This window comes from Myripristis murdjan, chromosome 4 (genome assembly GCF_902150065.1).
Source record: "Myripristis murdjan chromosome 4, fMyrMur1.1, whole genome shotgun sequence".
Classification (NCBI taxonomy): Eukaryota; Metazoa; Chordata; class Actinopteri; order Holocentriformes; family Holocentridae; genus Myripristis; species Myripristis murdjan.
In genome coordinates this window covers 7,018,613-7,039,496 of record NC_043983.1, presented here as the reverse complement: position 1 = coordinate 7,039,496, position 20,884 = coordinate 7,018,613, and the positions used below count along the sequence as shown (strand labels likewise).

Sequence of the window (20,884 nt, the reverse complement as noted above, 5' to 3'; positions counted from 1 at the left end):
TGCTCCTTCCTTTTTGATGCTTGGTAGAGTTACAGTAGAACAAGTCCTCTGTCATTGGTTGAAAGGCTGGACTGCCTACTGTGACAGGGCATGGGCCTCCCCTGCCCAAAAGGAAGGGAATGTAGCCAGTCAACGTGGAAAGGGGCCAAAAATGGGGGGGATATATTGATAACCCCGTTCCCTTTTGTATTATTTAGCTGGGTCTTCTTTGAAAAAAAAATTCCTCTGTGTTTCTGAACACGCTAATATGTTGATGTGATTACTTTCTGCTGGCCTTGAGCCGGGTTCAGACTCCGAGTCAGTGTGGATCGGCAGTCCATGCCGGGTTTTGTCGGGCTCCTTCGCTCAGACAGTTCCTGCAGACGGCAGCCTGCTCTCCACTGCACTGGCGCTGTTTACTGGAAGCCCGCTCCGCGCTGCTTCAACCAAGTGTCTCAATACTGTGAGCGGGATCTCTTCCAGAGGCGAGCCGCTGAAACTCGCTCAGTCTTCTCAGTGTCATTCAGAGGAAGCCCCGGAGAGGATCGTCGGCTGCAAAGCGGAGAGCGCTGCTTGTCTTCTCCCCATCACCAGAGAGACCCTCTCTCCCCCTTTCCTTCTCCCCTTCTCTCTCTCCCTCGCACTCTCTCTCTCTCTCTCTTACTCTCTCTCTCTCTCTCTCAGTCAGTCTTGTGGTCCCTGGGCTTCGCTTCTCTGTTTGTTGTTGCTGCCGCTCCGGAGTCCAGGCGCGCAGACGAGGCGAGAATAAATGAATGAACTGCTCCGAGGTGAAGTGTTGGCATGAGTCAGGACTGAGCGCAGAGCAACACCTTGCCATGGAAGTGTGTGTCCGGTGCAAGGGGACGTACGGGCTGAGAGGGGGACCTGCCGCCTGATAAGCAGCCTCTGTCCCAGATAAGGGGAGCATGCCTCAGACCTGCAGAGTCTCTCTCTTCGCTGCAGAGGAGTTCACATCAGACTGTCTTGCCACAATCTGACAATTTCCAAATCACGTTCCCTCCCTGCCGATGACTACATTTCAGCCTGTTTGGCTTGACTGATTTTAAAGAAAGGTAAGAGTTTTCACCCCCGCTGACTTCTTGTGTTTTTTTTGACACACTTGTTATCGCCACTTTGTTAATCAGGGCTTACGCGGGAGTGAGAGCTCCTGACAAGTTGATGTGGAAGTCTAGTAACTTTCTTTTGGTGCTGCTTTTCTTGGTCAGCTGCTTTTCGCCACACATATGGAATAATATGGAATTATAAGCCATAAGTCATATGTTAGAGTTGTATATTTTACTTTCCCAATGCAAAAACAAACCCTGTCGGTGGACTGCTAAAGATCAGCTTTTCTAGGAGAAACGGAATAGCAGGTTTTAACCACGAATAAGTAAAATAAGAACAGAACCCAGTCTGTTTGGAGTAATTAAAATGATCCAAGAGGGTAGCGTGGTTAATTGAAAAATGGTTAATCAAAACACAACCAGATGTGGATTGATTTGCTCGGCTGCCGAGTTTGGCTGAATGGAAACTATTAAAAAAGTGGGGGAGCAGCGCGTTTATATGAACCAGAACACATAAAGCACCATTTAATTGGAATTTATGCTTCCCAAAGTTGAAGGTGGAGTTAGTGCTGGTCACCGGGTTTTTAAATCCACTGATGGTCTTGTTGGTGAATAGGGATTTGTGTTGAAGCTGTGACATGAGAAGGCAACGTCGGTGTGATTCTTGAGAGCATTCAGAGACTAATCCATTATAATTGGGGTTTGGCTATTTGTCTAAAGAAAACGCCAACAAAAGTATTCAGTCGAACCTAGCCAATCAGCCTAATAATTACAAATCTGGCCCGACACAGACATGATGAGGAGCTGCTGGTAGGGGAAACTGCCATGAAAACGAGTCAAATAAAAAAGAAAAAAAAAAATGGAAGCCTTTATAAAAACAGACGGATTTGGCGGTGTAGACTTAACTCAGAGCCGATTGGGCGCAGAGTGGCAGTAAAATTAGATCCTTTTACTGCACATTTATTATTTAGGCCTACCAATGTCAAAAGCGTCCTGACAACCATGTGTTAAAGCGTCGGGAGAGGCGCACATGCGTCGCGGCGGTGCGGCTCTCCTGCCCGGGTCAACACAGCGCCCGGTGATGCATGGCAGCCTGGAGCGGGGCCGGCATGTCCAATGATCGATCAGTGAATTGGAGTAAATTTAGCTCCAGTCGTTCTCTGCCTCCTCTTTCACTAAACTGCAAGCACATGATTCCCCTCAGCTATTTTTTTTTTTTTTTTTTTTTGGCTCTGCGTCTGATGTGAAACGTACAAATTCCTGACTGGATTAGGGTCCATGAATGCGGGCAATGTCTCATTTCTGTCTTTATTTGTATTGCAGTGGCAAAAGGAAGGTAGGGCTCATTTGCATCATAGCTGCTCACTGGTGGAATGCATTATTATTGTGTTATCTTGACTATTTCAAATTAAATGTGCGTAAGTGCTTCCATACGTCCGCCTGCCTACTGCTAAAAAAGTAGGCCTGCTGTCCAAAGTTGAATAGGCACCCCTGCGTTTGTGCACACTCACACTGACAGACGACTGGAGAATAAACCAAGTATGTGGAGGCTGAAGTGGATTTATCTCCCTCACTACACCAAACAAACAGGCATTCAGTGAAATACAGAGGGGGGCTTATTTGTGAACATGTAAAGTGAGTATTAGGGAGTGTGTAAGAAATAGTACAGGCTTGTCAGGAGCTACACACAGCTTCTTCCAGCCTCTTTATAAGGAGATGCCATTTTCACATCTTTGTAAGACCAAAAAAAGAAGAAAAAAGAAAGAAAGAAAGAGAAAAAGAAGAAGGAAAGAAAAAAGTTTGAATTAAAACAAGTGTAAATTCCAACAGTTTGGAAGGAACATATTAGCATATCAAAGTGGCCAGAGCCCTTACTCAGTGGAAATGTGTGTTATTATTATTATTATTAGTATTAGTATTATTCATTTATCTTTTATATATAAATATTTTTTTTTTTTCTGCTATTGGTTTTGGCTGAGCCCTCATGGTGTTGAGTTAGCGTGGGCTAAAATGGGAGGACTCCTGCCCCCCTAACTCCCCACCCATACAAACACACACACTCACACACACAGACACACACACTTCTTCGTTTTGTCTTCGTTTTTCTTTTGCATGAAAACCTAATCTGCTGATTTAATGTTTTTTGTTTTGTTTTTTTTTCTTCCATGATGTGAGAGCCTGTCTGAGCTTTCACACTATAGTCTCTTATAACGTACAGATCGATGAACACTGAATGGTGTAAATAAAAAAGAAAAATTATATTTGGTCCTAAGGCCAAAGAAAAAAAAATTCATGAAGATGTTTTATGAAAGAGTGCTATACTGTCTGAATGGTTCAGCAGTATACAGCAATATATTATGAATTGTCTCTTCTGTTCACAAGAATGTGTCCAAGCCTTGTCAATCACACGTATCTCAAGTTATTGGAAATAATAGAAAGTACTTCGGCGCTTCCAACTTACTGTTTTTCTGAAAAGTCAGTGCTTGATATCTCGAGCACAAGCACACCATTATGAACGTGTTACTGCTGAGTTCCAGCTAAGAGTACCTTTTTCAATCTATAGTCTTGTTTCATAGGGGAGTGCGTCCGGTTTCAAAGAACTGCAGCTGTTGTTGATCTGCCAGAGCACCAGATTGCTTCTCGCTGCCTGTGTTCATCTCCACTTGCAGATCAATATAGCACAGCGTACTTCTATATGGGTGTGGGGAGACAAAGTGCTACATATCTCTCTATTCCCAACTCTTTATATCACACTCATAGCTCATAGGGCCAGTAAGTGACTGAAGAGTGTGAATGAGCGAGTTGGTGTGAATGCATCAAAATTTGTGACAGTATGGATTGTTATTTCATTTGCTGCCGGGATGCCCCCACCTCCGGCCCCCTCCCCTTGCCCAATGCATTTTCGCAATATGCAAATAGTGCAGCTGAGCTTGTGTAATATCTACTTACATTTGAGTGGGAGGTGCATGAAAGAGATCACACTGCATATTTTTTAGCCTCTCCTACTGTATTTTAAAAATTGTAACAACAGGCCAGGCGCTTCCACTCTGGCTTTATTATGATAACTTGTTATTGATTTAATGCGAGTGCGCACGCAGTGACCAGTGGCGTCATGTGCACACTTTGTTTTCGTTGCGTTCTCGCACCGCCTCGGCCATCAGCGTCTTGCCTTTGTCTGAGGAGCGATTGGCGAGCCCATATGATGATTGGGAGGTTGCGTTGTGCCTGAATGGATTGTTTGTGCCAGTGTCACACTCAAGGGATCGTGACGCTTTTATCCACGGTGAACATCACCGAAATGATACTCGTCATTTTCGTCCATGAGAATCACAGGCTCTATTGTCCGCAGGGTGGAAGGAACGAGGAGCAGTTTCTCTTGCAGTTCCCACAAACGGTGTATCAGCCCTCCATGGCAGAAATGCAGGCAAAGGGAGATGGCGGAGGTCCTCCATGTGTCAGAAATGTAGTGGATTGGAGGGAGTTAAAGCATTCAAATTTACATCGCGTTGCTTATTTGGCGTGTAAATTGTGGGTTTGTGTTTTCAGATGCAATCATTTCTGTTGCTAAACCACCTACATGGAGCCATACTGTGCGGATAACTGCTCACCATTAAAGGGAATAAACAAGGCTGTAAAAGAAAGCTACGGCAAATTTGATGTAATGTGCAGGTCTATGGTGGGCCAAAATGCCTCCCCTTTCATGACTGATTTTATTTTACGATTGGCAATCAGTAAAACACTATGCGCCAGGGTGTTCCCCTCCCTGCCATTTTGTGAAACATTTGTTTCCACTTGCCAAAGGCCTCTGGTGCAGTGGGGGATTCTGTGCCCCTGAAATGGCAGGTGAAACTTTCTGCTTGCCTGAATAATTTCCTCGCAGAACATTACAGAGCAAGGACATAGGAGGAGGCGAGTAAGGGTCAATTCAAAGTCTTGTGAAAAGGAACGACGTGGATATTAGCCGATGGTTCTCATATTGCTTTCTCCTCGCTGGTTAAGTGGCAGCCTTCCTGAGTTTATCTGGCATCTCTTTTTCATTAGTTCGCTCATTTTGTGCTTCGCTGGAAAGTATTTCGATAGAGGAAGCGCAAAGAATAAAATTGGGCTGTCTTTTCATGACACGATTTTGGGTGGAACATTCTTGCTTGCTCACTTATAGCCGCCCTTTTTTTTTTTTTTTTTTTTCCTTCCAGTATCATGTTGGCAACAGCATCTGGGTGCAGGATAGGATATGCTGTGTGCCATTAACAGTGTGTGTATAGATCACTCCCAAGATGAGTGAAATTGCTCTGCTGTCGTGCACGAGTTCATTTACACAGTGGGAATTTTTTGCAAAGTAGAATTACACCTGCCACATTAGCAGTGTACTGTTTAATTTGTTTTTTATCGCCTGGATAAATTGCAAACATATCAGTATCAAAATAAATAAATAATGGTGCAATTAAGTGCAAAAATAAAATATGCTGTTCTTTTATGATTCCCTTTTTTTTTTTAAAGTATGTTTTATTTGTCCTGCTCTCATTTTTTAACATTACTTTGAGGTATTTTGAATGAAGCCTAAGAATACAGACATACTCCCTCCCATCTACCCACCCACCCACACACACACACACACACACACACACACACACACACAGAGAAGCATGCATACACTCCCACACACACACACACACACACACACACACACACAGACACAGACACATAGCAGATACATACGCGCCGCCCCTATCTCATTCTTTGTGCTATGTGAACAGGACTTGTCCTTATCTGTGCACAGCTGCAACACTATTTGGGAAAATATTCAATTTCTCTGTGACAGAGGAGAACCTGGGAGGCAAGGCTCTAAGTAAACAGCAGTTATTGCGCCTCTGCCATGGCAGCCGAGAGCGAGGCCTGGCTAGGAGAGAGGGGGGATCTGCGGACGTCTGCCAGGGGAAGGAGTCATGTCTCGGCTGGATTATAGGAGAGCGAAGCACATCCACACTTAAAAGCCTCTTTTCCAACAAGACAGGGCTGTTATTTAGGGATGGTGTGGGTAAACACGCCAGTGCAATATATTTCCTCCAGATAGGCTGCTGTTGTCCTTGACAATTGTGACTCGTTGCAAGTGAGAAGAGAAAAGTTCTACTCCCCACGTCTTTTTTTTTTTCCTTTTCAAAAATAATTTCATGTTGGGCTGTGGACGCTTCCCAGTATATTTGCCCTGAAATTATTCCAGCGAAGTGCGAAACTGGTAAGCAGTGTTATTATAGTCAAGTGCCACCTTAGAAAATTAATTTGCTTTGTTACATTTTTTTTTTTTACTTTAAAAAAAAAAAAAATCTAAAACCGCCTTTAGTAATTCTTTAACAAGCTGAGGGAGTTTAACTGTAGTTATATACATCTTCCGATTGTGGATATTTGAAATAAAAATGGATCATAATGACGTAACAAAAAACATGTTTTTTTTAGTAGTTATCATTTGTGCACATATTGATTATACACTGATACACTGCAGTTCCCAGTCTCTTGGTAGGAATTTCAGAGGTTCAGAGTTGTGTTTTTGGAACAACGAAAATGCACGAAAAGAAAGGTCAAAGTTTGAAATATGAGACATGCTTGCAGTTGCACTCCAAAACAATCTGCATGGGCTAATCCGCAGTTAAACACCACCAGATGCATTTTACATAGCAATGTTGTGTGTGTGTGTGTGTGTGATTATTGGCATTTTTGCTTTGCCACATCGTGCGGTCTATATGTTTATTTGGTCATGCATTTAATTTGTAATTCTCTATATGTTTATTTGGTTATGCAGTTAATTTGGAAGTCTAAGGCTTGGATAAATTATGTTTTACTGCGCAGTTTTTAGGTGAATTTGGAAGCTTTGCTCTTGTTTCTGTGGTTGCCAAGTCAGACTGAATTGAAAGTCTGGGCTGGGAGTTTCAGAGGAATATCACAGGCGCAGTAAGTTGCTAAATACTAAGCTAATCAACAAAATAATTGTCTGGTTCAATTGCTAGCATGCCAGAGACATCAAACACAGCCAAAGTTGAAAAAACAATCAAATCACCCTTTAATGATTGCTCACGCTGACAGCTGAGAGCTTGCGAGTTGGATTTGTTTGGAGCAGACGTCGTCTACGAGGAGGAAGAAAGTTTTATGGTCGCTCAGTCACGGAGTCTGTGTACGTTTTCATAACTTACATAGATATCCATCATCACCTGTAATGAAAAACATTTTCGAGTAATGATGTACGTTTTGGCATTGAATCAGAGCAAACTGTATTAGTCTATTAATTTCCTGCAGTGCATCATGAATCCTGCTGCTTCTATCCACTCAGTACCCTCCATGTGTGGTCCATAATTTTTTTTTTTTTTTTTTTTTCTGTTTCCTCTGCAACAGACTGAAGTTTGGCCCCTGTCTCTCTCGCTCTCTCTCTCTCTCTCTCTCCTCTCTCTCTCTCTCTCTCTCCCTCCCTCTCTCACTCTCTCTCTCTGTGCGTAGATAATGTCTCTGCAAATGATTTAACCGCCCTCATTGAGGCTCCTTCCAGTAATTGAACAGGCAGAGACTGGGTGCTTTACAGGAAAACAATAGTCATATTATCTCAGATCTCCACTACTCTCAGATTCAACAAAACACTACCTAGGATTGGACTTTACGGACCTGTCCAGTGTCTGACTCGAAGAACAACCCCACCCCCCAAAAAAATCCAGGTTTGCTCTCTCACCACACAACAACGCCACGGCACAATGGATGTCGTTAAATTTTCTAGGTGTGATAATATAGAGTGTCGCATGATTGGATTGCATGGCTTGCTACAACCACCTGAGGGTAAAGTGCTGCCTGGGGTGCTACTTGGTTGATTTCTTAAGAAGTGTGCATGCAGCATTTGCAGAGAGGGTTGCTAATAATTAATCAGAGATGTGATTTTACAAACGGCGAAAACACAACTTTGCGCTAATTATTTATTACCCTAGAGCTGGTAAATGAAGGTTGATGTATTATTGTTATTATTGTTATTGTTTTTTCCTTTTATTATTATTATTATCCTTATTAGTAGTGGTATTGGTATTTTTTTAATTAGATTACCTGATTGTTTAAATCCCTTTGCATGAAAATGTGGCTCTTGTTTACACTTGACGCCTCTTCTATATGTTGCTATGATTGCTTTAGGTTGGAATTCGTGTTGTTTTTTGGCAGAGCAAGGGGAGCTTTGATTGTGTTGCTGTGGAGCAGAATTGACCTTGTGTGTCAGAGCGAGGTTTTTCTACGCCTTGTTTCATACAGAGCACTCTTAGACTGAAATGGCCTTAGGAGGAGTTGTTCTTGACAGAGATGCATTGTTTCAGGCAGCCAATAAACCATTGCACTGAGTGGCTACATCTGTGAACCTCATCTCGACTACAGTGTGGGGCTAGCAACAACACGGCAACTGTCACAGCTGCACCTGCTGCTGTCTCACTACAGAGCCTCCCTCTCTTTTGCCCATAGAGTCGCATCACTCTTCTCTTCGTGACAAGCCAGAGGCAATGGTCTCTGCTTGGGTCAACTGGAGAGAAGCTTCTTGGAAAAACGTTTGAAAACAGAGGACAAAATGTCAATCCGAATAGAGATGTTAAAATAAAATTTCTGCCTCGGGGCCAGGATTTAGTTCCATTGGTGCTTGGGCATAAAGTCTCCATCTATAAAACATGCTAGGAATAAGAGCAGTGGCTTAGTAAAACCTGACCACCACTTCATTTTTCATTCTGCTCCTCCTACGGCACATTTGTCCGGCTAAAAAAGCAAGCTGGTGTACAGCATGACTGCAAAGTTGCCTGTCCATAATATTCTTTATGATGAGGGCAAATAGAGAGAGATTAATAGTGTCGACTGCACTGCTTCTGCCTTGCTTATCTGTCGGGGCCATTCAGAAGTTACACTAATGATCTGATTCAGCAGCATTAAAAGCGTATATTAGTTACACAGTAAACAATAACCACTGAAAGTTAACGGGCTAGTATCCAGTGTAAGTACAACAGAATTAAACCTACATCACTGCAAGCAATTGATTTGCTTCAGTGAATAATTGCAGCGGCGAAGCACAAAACAAGAGGCAAGAAATATTTTAGAGAATGATTACTGGATCAATGATGCAGCACAACACAGCCATCGTGTTGTCTCAGGGAAATAAATAAATAAATAAATAAATAAAAAACACTATTGGAGAGGAACAAAGCCGAAGAGGGGCTCCAGCCAGGAGGAGTGATGCAACATGTCCACCTCCCTGCCAAATTGAACTTGTAGTTAGGAGCGTGAAAAGCAATGCAGAGACACGAGGAGCGGGGCTGACGTGAATGCAGATAGCGTGGGATTAACACGGGGAAGATTGAGCGACAGTGGCCGGTGACTTCTCTTTACAGCTTTGCTTGTACAGCTGCGCCAGGCCTGGCACTCACTCCTGCCTGTTGGATCTAACTCCTTCTCCACCGCCGGAGGGTTAGGTAATCAACATCTTTAACACCGCAGATAAGTTGAGCCACCGAATGTATGGCCGTTGATGGAGATGCAAAATTATGCATGTATTTGTAATGAAAATTGGAACGCTTAATATTTACACCTCTGGGTGTCTCTGTATGATTCTGTCTTTTTTGGCATTTGCACAGGAAAAATACATATACAGGCCAGGCTAATAATTCATCATGCCTCCCTCTAAATGAGGTGTGAGGCTCTGGTTGTGTGAATTCTGCCATAAATCACACATACCCTGACTGCTTTAGCCATTAGACAGACCTATTTGTCTAATACAGCTATTCACTGCCTACCAGGCTGGTTTTAATTAAGACGGGTGTGAGAATTACAACTCCTACTTCACACCTGGTATGTTATCACTAGAGGAAACACACATAGACACACACACACGGGGACATGAGAAGAAATGGAAATAACCATGATATAACACACTAGCTGGGTACACACAACAGGACGTGGACTTGGCTGTACCCAGAACGTACATAATGAATTATATACATGTATTCAAGGGTGTGACCAGTATGGGCTTGTGGAGGCCGATTCTAAGATGAGTCTTTTTAGTTCAAAGTTGTGAATAGCCAATAATGAAAAAATAATACACAAAAGAATTTAGAGATATTCAGGGGATATTAAAACTTGTCATAAACATGTAAAATTAATTATCTTAGGTGGGGTAACTCCTCCTGAAAGGTTAAGTCCAGGATAAGGATAAGTTTGAGTTCCTTTTAATATGAATTATGATTATGACAGTTTTTACATGCGCGCACCACAAGTAAAGATATTTTATTTTTAATCAGTATTGCTATACTTTGGCCTCATTCACTCCCATTCAATATATCAAAAAAACAACCCCCACGATTTCTAATTCAGCAAGTAACGGTAACTGTGCATTAGATCACGAAAAATCTGTCTTTGACATTTTACAGTGTCATATTAAGGTGTGCACGTGGGGAAAACTGTGAGATGAGAGCTGAGGAGTAACTCTTAACATTGAGACAGCTCTTGTATCTAAATATTTACCTTGAAATACACAAAGATGAGGGAGAATGGCAGATGTCTCATAATGTGTTAAAAACACTGCAAACTGCGATATTGTAAAGCACTAAGAGGATGTAAAAAATGTGCAAAACTCGAATCACGCTGGAATTATCCTCAAAGGCAGGGTGACTCGCCGCACCCACTCAGTGGTCAAGGAAACTCTTGGACACATTAGACCTTTAAATGAAGAATTATTTTTTTCAAAACATTATGGAACATTAAATGAATGAATAAAATGCGCAAAGAAAATAAATGGCAGTGCAGGTTTTACAGGGAGGAATGATACTGGCCGGTCGCTGTCCGATATTTATCTCATCACGCGCGACAATTTAGATGATTAAAAGCGGGGCATGCTGTTGACCTCTGGATTGGTGCAGTGATAAAGTCATGATAAGGTATTAAGTCAAGAGCAGATGCAAATGTCCGAACACGTTCCCAAGCATTGCATCTGTACCCAGCAACACATTACATTTTTAGCTTCAGGATCAGCAGCTGAACCAATGTGATGAGTGCCTTTCTGTAGTAGCTGATGGAAATGGGGAAAATGCAGTGTAAAGAGGACAGTCAAATGGGAGGCAGAAACGGGCGCTTTTCTGTCGTTGCAAGAAAGTGGTGCCAGTGGCATTTTCGTCATTCATCAGCCCGAGCTGATTACTAGTGAGTCTGGAGTGAGCTGACAGGATGCGGCTCCAGCAGCCATTACCATCAGAAATAGGTCCTGCAGGCTCGGGGTTAGCCAAGGAGCTGCAGCTCCAAGAGGCAGAGCCCCCGCTCAAAGCCACCGCAAAGTTTGCCGTGTTGTGCCCAAAAACATCTCGCTGCCTGCGGAAGTGAGGTAGCGTATTCTGTATTGATTTTTGAAATGGCCTAAAAGGATCCTCCTATGGTTAACCTTTAGGCCCTTTGCTCAATAAATGGTGGTGTTGAAATATAGCCGCCACAACTGCACTAACCATTAGCAAGAGGTTGTGAATGTTGTAGATATGACACCAAAACACCTACTCGCTTTAGTGCATTAGCCAAAAATGGGATATCTTTTATTCCCTCACCTGAAATGGCTCTTATGTTCCTGTGAGTAATGGAAGTGAGGCTGGTGGAGCACAGGGAGGGGTGGGTAAACACCTGGGCATGGTGCTAAAATGTTGTGAAGCCGCTGCCGCCAGATACCGTCAGCTGCACACTTGGTATTTAAACTTCAACAGAAGTTAAACAGTTTGTGTAAAGAGGAGAAAAAAAAATTGTGTAATGAAGCGTTCATAACAGGATTCATACAACTGGAGAATACAGCAGTAGACTGAAACAGGAGGCTAATTGACGCTGTGGACATTTTGGTTTAAAAAACATAAAGGGATGACAGGGTTGGAAAATATCAAGAGAACACGACTGAATATTCATTTGCTAGTCAAGGACTTCTCCTTTGAAGCAGCATTACCGCTTTTAACCTGTGGTTGTTAATTCACACAGTTCTTTATTTATGAATCCACTACACTCTTCAGTTCAAATGATTTTCAACACAGACTTTTAGCTTTCAACGTTTCACTTTTAACGAAATATATGTTAAGCCTATGGAGGGCACTGGTCTTAGTATTTTACAGTATTTTGCCAAGACTAAATACAGTGTGTAATGAGCGTTAATGCTTGGACATGTGTGTCTTTATGTTTTGTCATATAAGGTCACATCTCAAATTTAGGTTATGAGGAATACACCAAGACTACAATTCTTGATTATGGTAACAAAAATATAAGTCAAGGCTTTTTTTTTTTTTCTTTGAAATTTTAGGCCAATAAACAGATAATCCTACATTTGCACGGCGCGCTGCATTATGTTGCTCTGAATGCTGTGTTGTGTCAAGGAACAGTTAAGAAGCTATCTCACAGAGAGGATTGTTGTCTTCAGAGGAGATTTTCCCTCCCCAGCAAGAACCATTGTCAAGGTATTACCTTCCCTCCCAGCATGGGACTTTGTTATCATACTCACTTCATATTCATATGGAGTCTTATTCTCCTGTCATTATTTCGTATAACTTAAAGCTGTAGCAATTACACTTCAGTGGATTACGTGTGCGGAGATACAGAGATGAGAATCTCCGCCTCACGCTGGCTCGGGCCCAGCGGTTCAAAGGTGCGACCCACACTGCAGTCCGTTATCGTTTGGTAGAACACGAAATTGGTCAATCTTTCCGAGTTTGTTTGAGGATTTGAATACCTTTGGTATTCAAAACAGGAGGGCCTTATGACAGCGAGATAATTTCCTAGTGACTGTTTTATCGCAATCCGCTTGACAGTTTCCTGTATCAGCCTTTCTCTCCTTGTGTCTTTGGGTTTGCTGACTTTAGTCCAGTTTTTCCAAAACAACCAAAAAAAAAAAAAAAGAAATAAAACAAAACAAAAAAGGAAGACAGACAGAAAGAAAAGAAGAAAGAAAGAAATAAGGAAGGAAAAGAAAGGAAAGGAAAAGAAAAGAAAAGAAAAGAAAAGGTTTGTTTCCATCCCTTTTGTTATCACAAAAGAGCAAACACATCTTCAACATACACAAGGTGCAGACGCAGTGATTGCTGTATCTGCTGTCCTACTGTGTGTGGCAGAGGACGATAACGTTAGCCAGTGAGCCATTTACATTTAAAAAAAAAATCTTTTTTTTCTTTCTTTTTTTTTTTTTTTTTAATCATGACTCTGATTCCCAGACAGATTCACGGTCAATTGGAGACTGAGCATATCTCTTGAAAAGCAATATTTTTTTCTCAGACTGACATGGTGATTTTTGACAAAAGACACTGAGCATAATGTCTTCTAACACTCAACAAATAGCTGTTAGAAAAACAATAAAGTCTGCACTCTTTTTGTCATCTTTTAACTGTGATATGCCATATGCTCGGATTTGTTTTGCGAGCAACATCAGTAAAGAGACCATGCTCCTCTCTTCAAGCATGATGGCTCTGGTGAATTCAGCAATACTGCTTTCATCTAATGAATATAAGACAAGTGTTTGCTTACATTTCTCATTCAAAGGTGGAGTCGAAACTTTTCTCTGATTTTGTATCTACTCTCTCCCGCCTGATCCCAAAGATGCCAATCCACTGCAGAGTGGGCAGACAGGAGAGAGATCCTATACCACCTCAGTTATTCAAATGGGGCGGTGGAATGGGCCAATCTCAGCTTGTTTGCATCACAATCCCCCCATACAGTGGTGATGTTATGCTAATGAACACTGTGGAGCAGGCTCAGCCCCAAAACTGTCCTCTCTCTTTCACAACTGAAGGCAGGGAGAGGGCAAGGAGCAGTGACACTGAAACTGATTGAGCACGCTCTAAAAGGGGAAAGGAAATCAAATGATACAGCCTCAAAATCCAAAGCAAATGAAATTACTCAATTTTGTCATTCGGCTCTGTATAAATGTGCTATTAGACGCACGCCTTTTTTCATTCAGCAACCATTTTCGTTTTCTTTTTTTTTTTTTCCTCTTTATTTTCCGTTCTCACCGAGAATATGTTTCATGTTATTGTGCGCCCGAGCGTGGAAACCATTCATTTGTGAGCAGCAGCTAAATGGTGCCTTTTAGAATTTGCCTGTTTCTTTGGGGGAAAAAAAAAAAAAAGGTCAATTTACCTTCATCAGGTTTAACAAGCACCATTACCTGTCAGGGCAGTAGTGGAGTGGAGATTTGGGGCTGACAACTGATTGCTCTCAGGAAAGCCTACACCCACTTCTTTTGTCTGAGCTTCCTGACGAGACACAGCGCTATACCTTGTTTTAGGTTGACATACGCCGCTTCCCCTGTCTGACAGATGCATTCATGCCATCTTTGAGATTGAAAATAGATGCGGCAGCGCTGGGATAGAAACGTGCTAAGTTGAAGTAGGCTAGATGCTCTCCACCGCTGGATTCATTTATATAGTATTGGCTCTTGCTGCAAGGGTTAGGGCCTTGCGCTGTTTTCTATTTTAGTGAGGGCTGAGATTATGTGGTGTCCCTTATTTTGGCTGTGTTTGTCCTTCCTCTGAGCCACAGAAAGGTTAAAAGCCTCAATTAGACAACGAGCCAAGGCCAGCCACATTACACACAATGCCTCTAATCTGAAAGAATTAGCACCCTTCGAAATTCAAAATACCCTCTGTTGTCGAAACACAAAAATTACTGTGTTCCAAGCCTGCACATTTTTTAGGATTTATTTATACAAACAAATCAGTCATTTTATAGAGGCCCATCTTTTTTTTATTGACTAACAAATTGTATGCTGAATGTACAAAATGTTAGGGATGCATGCTATTTTCATGAAATACTGTGATTAAGTGAATCAGTCAGGAAAGAGCCATTATCTCTTATTGATTTCACTTAATATGAAGGAAGGGATGTGGATAAAGACAAGCAGACAAGTTAGAGAAGGATTTTAAAGCTTTGAGGCAATTGAGATGTGGATTGTAAAAAAAAAAAAAAAAACTCTCATTAGAGGTGAATTTGAAACTTTCTCCTTATTTTACATCAACTTTTTCTTGCCTCCAAATATGCAATCCATTGCACCGTGTTTCTCTTTTGTCTCTCAGCGCTCAGATGTGCGAAGACGTGGATGAATCGCCTGCTTGCCCACTTGCTCCACCTCCATTTTAAAATGTGTCTCTCACAAGTCATCTTCTCTGTTACCTTCTCCGTGTTTTGTGTTGCCACCCACTATCTTAAAAATTAATCATCCTGTTGAATAATGCCTCACGATCACGGTGCATTATTGATGGAGATGTCCTTAATAGAAGGACAGAGCAGGATTTTTAACCATTCAGCTGTTCATTCTGAAGGGTGGGGGCATGGCGGGGGTTCCTACTGATGCATATCCTATATACAGCGCATTGAAATTATCATCGGCTGAAACCAAGGTCTGTCTATTCTGTCTGCAAGTAAACATGCCACTTTAGAGGAGTAGCGACACAAAAAAGGCAGAAGAAAATAATTCTAAGTCATACCGCCTGCAGAACTCAATAGCTGTTTTTCTACAATGTTTGTGACCACAAAAAGCCGGTGCCTGACCTCGGCAGTTATTGGTTCACCATAGTTCGATTTCAAGGACTTCAACATGGATGAATGTGACATTTACCCAACACCCAATGGTCGCATGTGGCTGCGAGTGTGTATCCATGCACGTTCGTGTCATCCTTTCGACTTTGCTAGCCACATTGCGTTGTATTATTTTTGCATGAGCGCAACACTGATGCACTCACGCTGAAATGGAGAAGATGAGTTTGGGAGAGAAAGAACTGCGCCTGGGCCAACTGCCGAGCTCAGTCTCTGTGATCCCCAATTTGTTTTGACTAATTTAGCCATGGCTAAACTGGATCACACAACAAATGTTTCTTTTATGGTGTCCTAATGTGCTCACCAAGCAACAAGCCTACAAAGTGCTTGTGTGCACATACTAATTGGATTGGGTTTCTGGACAGAAAAGTGTATACTGTCTTGAATGCGCTCGCTGGGTTTTCCAAGGTGAACTGTTCCGTGTCAAGGACTTATTGGACTTGATTGGCAGGTACTATCACCATGAGATGCCCATATAATGGTAGGGCTCCCATTCCTGACCTTCCTATTTATCTTGCTGTATTAATGTCAGCCTATTAATTCCTAAGCGGAGGAGCATTTGGCAAAGACACCGTTTAACGGCCCTGGCTGAATCGTTCTTATCTCAGCAGACCTGAAAGGAATGGTTTTATGCTATCAGCAAGTGGAAATGACATTTTCAAATTTCATTCAAGATAATCCACTTCACTTCCAACTAAAACATCAAATTTACAACTAACAACGTATGGAACCTGTATTAAAACTTTGTTACTGTGGTAAATCATCTGGCTATAATCCATGTGGACAGACAGGTGTAGGAATCTTTCAGTGATAATAGGATTTCTGTTGCATTGCTAAAGTGATTATGAGGCTATGGATTTCATATATATGCAGGCTGAGGGCAAAGAAGCACTCATTGCCCTGGGATACAGTTAAAAATATCATCTCATATGCCTAAAAAACACATTTATATTGACATTTTTAAAGTAGGGCACACATACAGCAGTAAATATGGACTTATTTCATTACATCTAACTAGAATGTAAATACTATATTTTTTGTCCATCCTTGGAGTCCATCTTTGGAATTTGTTTTTCAGAATGCCTCTCCTTTTCGTCTCCATAAATGTATTGATGAGCTGGAGTGCACCAGGGTTTGGCTCATGATTGCTTTATTTAGTAGCCATATGTCCTGACCTGTGGGGAGCACTCTAATCGATTAATTGAATGGCTCATAAAAATGATGAATGGGGCAAACACCAAGAGCAATGGGCATGACAAGCTGCACGCTTACACCACGTGTGGCTCTAGTATGGCATTTTATGTGGAGGCCTGGCTTACGTAAGCGCTGCCATTAAGTAATAATGATTTATTCTGTCTCTGCTTCACTGGAATGACTGTCCCGAGCGTTATGATTCGAAAACAGTTGTTTTCATGTACTCCGAGATGATGAAATGTGGGTTAGTTAATGCCTGAAAATGATAAATAGCTGTGAGCCATGCACCTGACTCAGATCTGGATTGCTGGATTAGTGTGCAATACAATGTGACTACAAGGGGATTGAAAAGTCACAATGGAATCAAATAGAGCCGCAGCGGTGTTGTATTTATAACTCTCAGACCGTAATAGCTATGAACTATGTGAAATTATTTTCAAGTATATGTAGTCGCAGTTCACAGGAATCATTATTTAAGAGCCTCGGCATCTGTTGTAGATCTTGATTTGTCTGAAAAAATGCTCTCCAGTAACTGACATCCCCATACAAGTAAAAAAAAAAAAAAAATGCCGTGCTTGGTTTCATCCTCTGATTCTCTCCCAACTCATCCTCATACTGTCCTACCCTGCTCATCCCCAACACACACACACACACACATCCCACCCCCTCCCCCAGTCCTCCCCAAAAGTAGCAGAGCTGTCCTGTTGCGCAGCATGCGTGTTTGACCTGGTATTTCAGTGGCTGAGCGCCTGTCAGGGTCAGGGGCTGCGTTTGGGGCACCAACAGTCACACAGTGTTTGGTTGGGGTGTCATTCATGCGTCCCGCTCACCCTCCCCACTCTCCTCTAGCCATGCTCCGCGCCACTCTCAATCATTCCCCATGGCGGAGGGGTCAGCGTCTGATTCTTCCTTGCCCTGTATCTGACTCAGTGGGGCTCCAGACTCATCCGATCACCGACCCAATCTCTCCCCACTGGAGTACGAATTTTCTGATTTACGCTTGCAAATTGTACATCTTCAGCAGTGTCAAAGACGAAACGCAATCTCTTTTGGGAATATATTTCCTGAACAACCTAGGCAGAGTGTTCTGTGACTGAGCCCCACGTCCCCAGGTATTTCAGATTTTTTCCCCCTAAAAGTGGGCAATAGAAACAGAGATAAGAGGAGTCTTATAGCATATATGAATTCATGTATGAGCGTGCTTTTGGGAAAACCCAATGGAAACCAAATGTGTCCGACCCCATTCAACATGTGGTGGTCTGTTGGTTCTGATTTACATTTCAGTGAATATCCGGCCCCATATTTCCCTGCCTTTGCATCCCTGTGATGTTGCTTGACAATTAACATCCCAACTCTTTCTAGAGTTTTGTTGAAAGCTCAGGGGCTAATTCAAGGGTCAAGCAAGACTTGCAAGCTGTCAATCTTTTATTGTAACTATAGTCCCCCCGCCCACCCCCTCCCTGCCCACTAGTTTCTTTATCCTGTGCCCCCCCCCTTTGCATTCTCGCAGAGCTCATTTTATAGAATGGCCCAACTCTTCTCCTATTCTCCAGTGGCCCTCTTAACAGCTAGAGAGGGACAACCAGGGGCTTTGTCTAGGAGCCCACCATTCTTTCACATCTGCCTCTTGTTTTCAGGCCGCCGTTGCATTCAAATTTCAAACTGTCCTTTTCAATCAACCCCCCTTTCCACCGCCGTGCCCTCCCCTCTAATAGCCCCCTTCCTCCCTAATACTTAGCTTTTGTGTTTTTCTTTTTCTTTCTTTTCGCAAAGACCAAATGAGCTCCCGCAATTCACATTTTTGTCACTCATTCGTCGATTATAAAGCGTTCTGTGGAGCTGCGTCTGCGTTGGTGAATACATCAAGTGCACATATGTTTAAAGCCTCTGGGCCCACGCCCCTGTGGCTTCTCCATCTCTCAGAGTACTTAAACATCTGTCTGCGCTGACTTCATATTTAGACAAAACAATGTGACGCCTGTTGACATGTTGGCAATCTGTGCTTAACATTCACAAAACATTGACACGATCATACATCTCGCGAATTCGATGAAGCAGCGTTGATGATGATGGTGATGATAGACCCATCTAAGTGTACGCTCTACAGTGCAGCACGATTCGACGCTTTAGATGCTTAAACCTGCTCTGAGATTACAGCCAAGTCGAGGGCTATTTAAGAAAACAGTCAGGGTATGATCACCGATGGTTTCTGGTACAAGGCGGAGAGAGAAAAGAGACCCCCAGCTGAGAAGGGAGACCTCAGCACATCTAATGAGGAGAATGGCAGTCAGGCAGACTCCCTTCAGTCTGTGCCTTTGGTGTCTCAGCATGTTAAACACTCGCAGCATGATACAAAAGATATTAAAGTATAGGACTGTTATCATCGATTTACAGAACACCCATCCCCATGTACTAGGGATCTGCGTTGTGTAATTATTTATTTCTTTTCGTGGCAGGGGGGCCCAGCTGCCTTGGAGGCAAACCTGTTTAAAGGCATTCTGTCTTTGTCCACACATTCTGACACAGGAAGTCTGTTCAGCATGCTGGCTCTTTTTTTTTTTTTTTTTTACACCACACAATGATAACTAGGATGCAAGCATAATCATACTGATAGAATGCTACTGTCTCAGGCTGAGACTGACAGTGTTTTGCCCGCATATGTATGCACACTCGGACACCACCTCTGCATGAAAATACTGAGGATACAGAGGATTCTGCAACAGGTTGAATATATAGTCATTTCAATAATGACTATATATTCAACCTGTTGCAGAATCCTCTGATGCAACATTCAGATAAACAGTTTAGTTATGAGTCAAAGATGGAAAATGAGCACAAACAAAGAATACAATGTGCGGATTGTGGGTTGTGTACAGCAAGCAATCCACAGCATTATTTTCAGTGATGAGCATTCAATGAAAAGACTGCCATCAAGGTCTTAAGACGCGTTTAAATGTAGGTGTGGTCTTCCAGAGTACTTTCTGTTTGCAGGGTCGTCCTAGAAGACTAGATCCACAGAATCAAGCTAAGCTTTGTGTGTGAGGAGGAGGAGGCGGGTTCTTAAGCCCGTGCTCATGATGCAGCTTTATTGTGGTAACAGTCTGATTAACGCCTTGTTTACATGGACCTTGAGCACAGGCTAATTATATAGTATATAACCACTTGCCTGATAAATTGAATTTGTGCCACATGCCTTGATGATTCAGCTAAAAAACAAAGGCTATGGTTTTGTTGGAATCCAATATACGGTACCTGGGCTCTACGGTCAAGTTTCATCTGTCGAGTCTCATCAGTGCATATTATTCTATTGAAACTAAATACACTCTGGCTCAATGTACTTTGCTCCTGTTAACCTCTTTTAAATGGCTCTAAAATTAGAGGTCTCAGGTGAGGCGTAATGCCATTCCAGATGAGCTGATTATGGCAGGCTTAATTATAACTTTGTCGGCTAATGTGTGCCCTCCGCATGTTTTCACGATGATGAATTATTACACTGTCTGAGAACTCAGACAAAATAGATCAAAGACTCCTCAAGCCAAGGCTTTTCCGCAGTGTGGGTGAGACAAGAAGAGCTGATTTGTGCTGTGCCGACTGTATACCACAAACAGAATTCCTCACTGTCTTTTCACTTGTGCTCTCTTGTCAGCGACTAGTATGTCAGATAACATTCAGTCTCTTGAATTGTAAACAATAGCTGGCTCCAAGGGCAGTGCAACATGTAGATAATATAAAAAAGGGTGGGACTTTTTTCATCGGTTAAAATGTAAGGAAAACACAGTTTCTAATGGGGTCCTGTGCGCCTTGTTGCCAGAGTGATGCCGGATCCCATGGTGGATGTGCTAATGGTTCATGGGAGTGAGAGGACTGAGCTTAGCCCAAGAGTGTAAACCTGCAGACAAAAGGGAGCCGTTAGTAGTGTGAAACACATGCCTGGGTGCTCAGGAAGGCATCAGGTTTCACCCAACACAGCTCTATGACAGGGAGGAGGCCATTTGCTTTTGTAGCGAAAAAGAGCAAAAACAAACAATCAAACAGACTCGTACTAGAAGGACAGG

The 20,884-nt window shown here is 42.5% G+C and overlaps 1 protein-coding gene across 3 annotated transcripts in view; it reads left to right on the top strand.

The window, feature by feature from the left end:
* Positions 1-397: 397 nt before the first annotated feature.
* The window catches only part of adgrl2a (adhesion G protein-coupled receptor L2a), a 100,679-nt gene continuing 80,192 nt past the window's right edge, over positions 398-20,884 (top strand). For all 3 annotated transcript variants that reach the window (XM_030049417.1, XM_030049416.1, XM_030049418.1), the window contains exon 1: positions 398-1,052. The gene's annotated coding sequence lies outside the window, so the exon portion shown is untranslated. The remainder of the gene's footprint in view (positions 1,053-20,884) is intronic.